At 41.4% G+C, this 5,993-nt stretch overlaps 1 long non-coding RNA gene across 1 annotated transcript; it reads right to left on the bottom strand.

The window, feature by feature from the left end:
• Nucleotides 1–490: 490 nt before the first annotated feature.
• On the bottom strand, nt 491–5,785 carry LOC116376137 (uncharacterized). Its single transcript, XR_004211524.1, has 2 exons — nt 5,740–5,785; nt 491–4,806 (listed from the first exon to the last, which is right to left on the bottom strand). It is a non-coding gene; the product is annotated as an uncharacterized LOC116376137 (long non-coding RNA).
• Between the last annotated feature and the right edge of the window lie 208 nt (nt 5,786–5,993).

Genomic DNA, 5,993 nt, shown 5'->3' with positions numbered 1-5,993 from the left:
AGCTGGAACAGGACGAATGGAATGGCATCAAATACATGGATTCTACTTATTCTTCTCCAGCCATTACCATGGGCTCATCCTCCCCAATTAAGTTGCCACCAACGTCCTGTGGTATGACCACATTAGAGATACATATTTCCCACAGATCACACAGACCTACAAAGAATTTGAAAACGAGTCAAACATTGATTCCCAAGCTGTTAGGCGAAATACCTCATTGTGCAGTCACAGCAGCAAGATTTGTGGCCTGTTGCCATGAGAAGAGGGCAACCAATGGAGCACAAACATTGGAAATACCACCAATATTCATCTGTTTATTTATTTTCTCTTTCATACTTCAACTATTCACATATTGTTAAAACACTGCACATAGCCAATCATTTAACATTGGAAATGTCTATTTTAAAACTTTTGTGAGTGTAATGTTTACTGTTCATTTTTTATTTCCCTCGATTATATCACGTTTCAGGGAAGACCCAGATGCAGACAGTGTCGACGGAACAAAAGTTTATTACTAAAACAGGGGACAGGCAAAAGGACAGGTCAAGGGCAAGCAGAGGTCAGTAATCCAGATCAGAGTCCAAAAGGTACAGAACGGCAGGCATTCTCGGGGTCAGGGCAGGCAGAGGTCAGTAATCCAGATCAGAGTCTAAAAGGTACAGAACGGCAGGCATTCTCGGGGTCAGGGCAAGCAGAGGTCAGTAATCCAGATCAGGGTCTAAAAGGTACAGAACGGCAGGCATTCTCGGGGTCAGGGCAAGCAGAGGTCAGTAATCCAGGGTGGTGTGACAGGCAGGCTCAGGGTAGGCAGAATGGTCGAAACCGGGAAAACTAGAAAACAGAAACTAGACAAAGACAGGAGCAAGGGGAAAACCACTGGTAGGCTTGACGAACAAAATGAACTGGCAACAGACAAACAGAGAACAACAGGTATAAATACACTGGTGATAATGGGGAAGATGGGTGGCACCTGGAGGGGGGTGGAGACAAGCACAAAGACAGGTGAAACAGATCACATTGTGACAGTTTATTTCCCTTTTGTTTATTGTTTACTCCACTTGCTTTGGCAGAATAATCATGTTTCCCATGTCAATAAAGCCCTTTGAATTTAATAAAACTGAGAGAGAGAGAGAGACAGAGAGAGAGAGAGAGAGAGAGAGAGAGAGAGAGAGACTGTGTAACTTTGTGCTGACTCTGAAGTCCACGGGCCTCATTCATCGATATTGCGTAGAAACTATTTTAAAATACTAATTACTAATGGAATTTAGAATGTTCGTAAGGATAGAAAAGTTTTATCGAACATTCCCACGAGCGTCAAACGCATACCGGTAGAAGATTGATAAATACCAATTGTTCTCTATTTGCATTTTGAAACACCCCTAATTATACAGATACATATGTATTTATTAATTTTACCTTCATTTAACTAGGCAAGTCAGGTAAAAACAAATTCTTATTTTTAATGACGGCCAAGGAACAGTGGGTTAACTGCCTTGTTCAGGGGCAGAAAAACAGATTTTTACCTTGTCAGCTCGGGGATTTGATCTTGCAACGCTTACTAGTCCAACGCTCTAACCACGAGGCTACCATATGGTCAACCACCATATGGTCAAAATAATCCCTTTACTGCCTGTGTGGAATATACAAAGCCCTGACATGAAATACAATGCCGCCACCAAAACAAAGTGGGAAAAAAAAAAGTTTTCCAAGTTTGACATAGAGGTGCTATTGTCAGAGATTGAGTACAACCAAAAGGATATTTGTCTCACTCAGTAAAAATAATAACATAGATACAAAGAGAAGACTATTAGGAAAACTCAAGTTGCTTTAGCAATGGCAAATATACTTCAAATGAGTAGGCAACACTCACCAATAAGCCATCCATCCTCAACAGCTACCTCCTGTAGTAGGCCAACATTGCTGTTCTGAACAAGTCGTGCGTTCCACCCGGTCACCATGCCCTCATTTGCACATCACATAACCTACCACCTGCACATTAAGAGTGGAAATCTTTTCTGTTCACTTAGTTGAAATCATTTTGAGATGGTTATTTTATGGCAATGTGGGCGCAGTCTATTGCTCTCTTCATATTTGGGAACCCATTGCTTTCATCATGGCAAATAAACCCCTCTTGACTTCATCCTGTTGTGCGATGGTGTATGGAAATGGTATGTGTTACTGTACGTGTTGCTGATGATTGCATCCAAAACATTGGTTTATCGAGGGCTGTGAGATCCCGTTGAAAAGTGCCCGTTGCCTTAAACCTGAGGGTGGATAACAGTTGGATGTGCATCGGAATGGCATGTTTTTGTCTTTTTAAAGTAAGTCTTATATCCTCGCAAAATGTATATCATATTTTGGAGGGGAAAACAATATCTGATGAGCTCTAAAACCTCTCTAAAAACTCTATCAATATCCTATTTGATTTCCCATGATCTGTCTTTTACAGTATTTAAACACTTGTTTCACTTTCACACGTGCCACTAATTTAACAAATTACTGTACTGTATGTGGATTATTATCATAACAAATGCTCTAATGTCGTCAAATTACATATAGCCTGTCAAGATATGTTGCATGAATTCACAATAGAAATACAATTACATTGAAAATGGATTGAATTATTATTCTCACAATTTCATCATGTATTTTCCCTATTCTAAGCTTGACAAGCAATTCTGTTATTCCAGCACTTGGCACTGTGCATAAACATTGTCAGGGCTGTGCATAAATGTACGCACAATCTCAAGCAAGCGTTCATATTGATAAATCTCACACATGGTTTACTCACAGATCTGTGCCTACGCATGACTGATAAATAAGGCCCCTGGCAACTGCATGTTCATTTGGGTCCTTTGAATGTTAAATGGTTAAAGGGATAGTTTGACATTTTGGCAATTAAGCACTTTGTTCTACATGATGAACTCATTGATACCATTTGTATGTCTCTGCTGGTAGTCTGAAGGAAGTTGAAGGCTGTTTCTAGAGCCATTGCTAACCAGTGTTAGCTCAATGACTGGAAGTCTGCAGGAGCAGCTAGAATGCTAAACAATTCAACTTTAAAACTTATTGATCCTGCTTGTCCATGGTTTGTCCACAAAGGCCTTGAAATGTACAAGAACTATGGTCATAACTGACATAGTAATTTACATGCAATATTTCATGAGTATTTCCCTTGTAGTTTCTGTATAATAACCTATTTGTAGTGTAGTTTAAAGTGTTACACTCATGTTGGCTGTATGGACAGAGCACAGGGATCTATATTGCAGCCATTATACAGTAGGAACCCTAAGCGTGCTGTTTAAATGTATTATACCACCACTGCCTATTAGCTCCTGCTCAGATGAATTAATAAAGGTTATTTATAAGGAATGTTAACTAACAATGTAATGCTTGGTGGGCAGCAGCCCAGCTGATTACATAATAATTACAGTTTGTTCCTGTGGAGCAGGCTTTGGAGACTCCAGTAGAATGCAAAGAGAGTGAAGAGATGAGTTTCTGTTCTGTGTGAGCTGTAGATACAGCAGTCTATATATGTTATGTTTATAGGCCATACAGTATAGTAAAGTACAGTACAGGACAGAACATGAAATGTAATGCGATGATACTGAACAAACCAAAGGTCTACATTTTGGTTTAATATGACCACGGCAATTTCTACAGCTTATGTGTGATTTTGAGAAACCACACCGAGGATACTGAGCCTTTGTTAGGGGAATATAGAGATGCCAGAACATTGGACAAACCCAGGCTTCTAGGGAACACATTGACACATGAAAATGCACCTCACAAAAGTAATACAGACATAAGAGCGCACAAAAACTTGCGCAAACACACAATCATGGGCCACATTATCAAATGCTATTTTACTGAATATGAAACACTTTCCTCATTCTACCTGAAATCTTCTTATTTTTTTTGCAACAGTTTAACCAAGCGAGCGATGGTCATGTTGCCAATTATCTCTCTCACACTTGTGTGAACTGACTTCTGAGTGCCGCCCTGGCCCCATTCACCCACAGTGGCATGGTCTGGAGAACACTGAGTTCGTGTATACAATGTATACAGTTATGTGTACAATCAGAGGCAAGCTATTTCAAAGCTCTCCCTGTGCAGTGTATCAAGGGCTCAAAGGGATATATTGATTAAATGGGGAAATGAGGCCACCGTGGCAGAGCTGGAGTCATGTAAGTTTCTGCAGATCCATGTAAGTTTCTCTATTCACTTTATTCATTGGGGCTCTATTGTGGGCATGGTGAATGGCATTGTAAACAAGGACATGGACATATATTTCATTTCAACTGCTGTAGGCTTTCTGAGGACTGGCCAAATCTATGTATGTACTTGCCGTTGTTAGACAACGGCATTCACCATGCCCACAATAGAGCCCCAATGGATAAAGCACAGGGGAACTTATATGGCTCTGTAGAAACTTACATGGTTCCTGCTCTGCCACAGCCCTGCCTCATTTCCCCATATGATCAAGATTTCCCTTTGAGACCTTGATACACTGCACAGGGAGAGACACAGAGGGAGGAAGAGAGTGAAAGAGGAACGCAAGAGAAGAAGTGACAGAGCCAGGAAGATGGAAGATATTGAAAACCTGGAAAGAAGAGAGAATGAGAGATTCTCTGTCTGTTCTCTCAATGGAGGATGCGTGTGTCTTTCATATGTCCCTCCGGAGTTTGGAGGAGAGGAGTGAGAGAGGAACATCTGAGTCTCCTGTGTGTCTCTGCCACCTCTGGGCCACCCCTCTGCCGGCTGGTTTTCATTCCATTCTCATGGAAATGGTTTTCTCTACTCTCCCTAGGGAGGGAAAGGGAGAGAGAGAGAGAAAGAGAGAGGGTCAGGGAGAGATAGAGAGAGGGGAAGAGATAGGAGATGGATTGGAGATGAGCATACAAGAGAGGAGGCGAGGAGAAGAGGTGTTCTGTTTTGGGTCCCCTAAATTCGGTATTGAAGACACACTTTTACTCTTAGTCCTGGTACTTTCAGTCTTAATCCAAGTTTCCTGATCCTTTCACTCGATCTGTTAATGTCTGCCTCTCTCCATGTCTCTCCTGTGTGTGTTTGTGTGTGTAATAATAATAATAATCATTTGGGTGCTTATATTTGTCCTATTTCATGCGTGTGTGTGCGTGCATGTGTGTGCGTGCGTTTGAGGGTGTGTGTGTCACATACTGTGTGTGTGTGGTTGTACGGCAGCCCCGTGGAGTCCGTGGAGTCCATGTGAGCTTTGGCAGAACTCTTGTTCCTCTCATTCTCTCATTAGAAAAACAGACTCCAGTCATCACACTCCACAGCAGCAGGGAACCATTTACATAGTAATGATACCACATAAACATACATATGCACGCACACACACACACATACACACGCACGCACACACACACACATACACACGCACGCACACACACGCAGGCACGCATGCACACACACACACACACACAAATACACACACACTCTACACACACACTACTGACTACATCATTACTGAACTGAATTACATGTGTTAAGTCTGTTGTTTTTATGATTACATGGTGATGAATGCTTCATATTGTTATTAACATTGTTGATGTTATTACTATAATAATGTGATTTATTGAAGTGTAGTACTAGTAGTCATATTACATGTAGCAGCAGTTTTGGTAGTAGAAGTGTAATGCTTCTGCATGTGTGAGAAAGATAGAGAGTTTGTGTGTGTGGCTACAGACTCTCTCCTCTCTCTGATATACATACCAATGACCCCTCACTCACTGTGCCGACTCCATGCTGTGAATTCCATCTAGCCAAAAAAACAAGGGGACATTGTCATGTAAATTAATGTGGGGTGGGTATTCTAGAAAAATTGTGATGTTTGTCAAGGAGAGCGAGAGAGAGAGAGAGAGAGAGAGAGAGAGAGATTTCTGTTTTGTTAGGGTATTTTGGACAGGGATGGTGAATGGCGTTAAGCGTTGTCCTCTGCTGCATCCTTAACCCTTCCTTACCCATTC

Source organism: Oncorhynchus kisutch, linkage group LG11 (genome assembly GCF_002021735.2).
Source record: "Oncorhynchus kisutch isolate 150728-3 linkage group LG11, Okis_V2, whole genome shotgun sequence".
Classification (NCBI taxonomy): Eukaryota; Metazoa; Chordata; class Actinopteri; order Salmoniformes; family Salmonidae; genus Oncorhynchus; species Oncorhynchus kisutch.
Note: the sequence above shows the minus strand (reverse complement) of the source record. Positions and strands in the feature narration are given on the sequence as shown.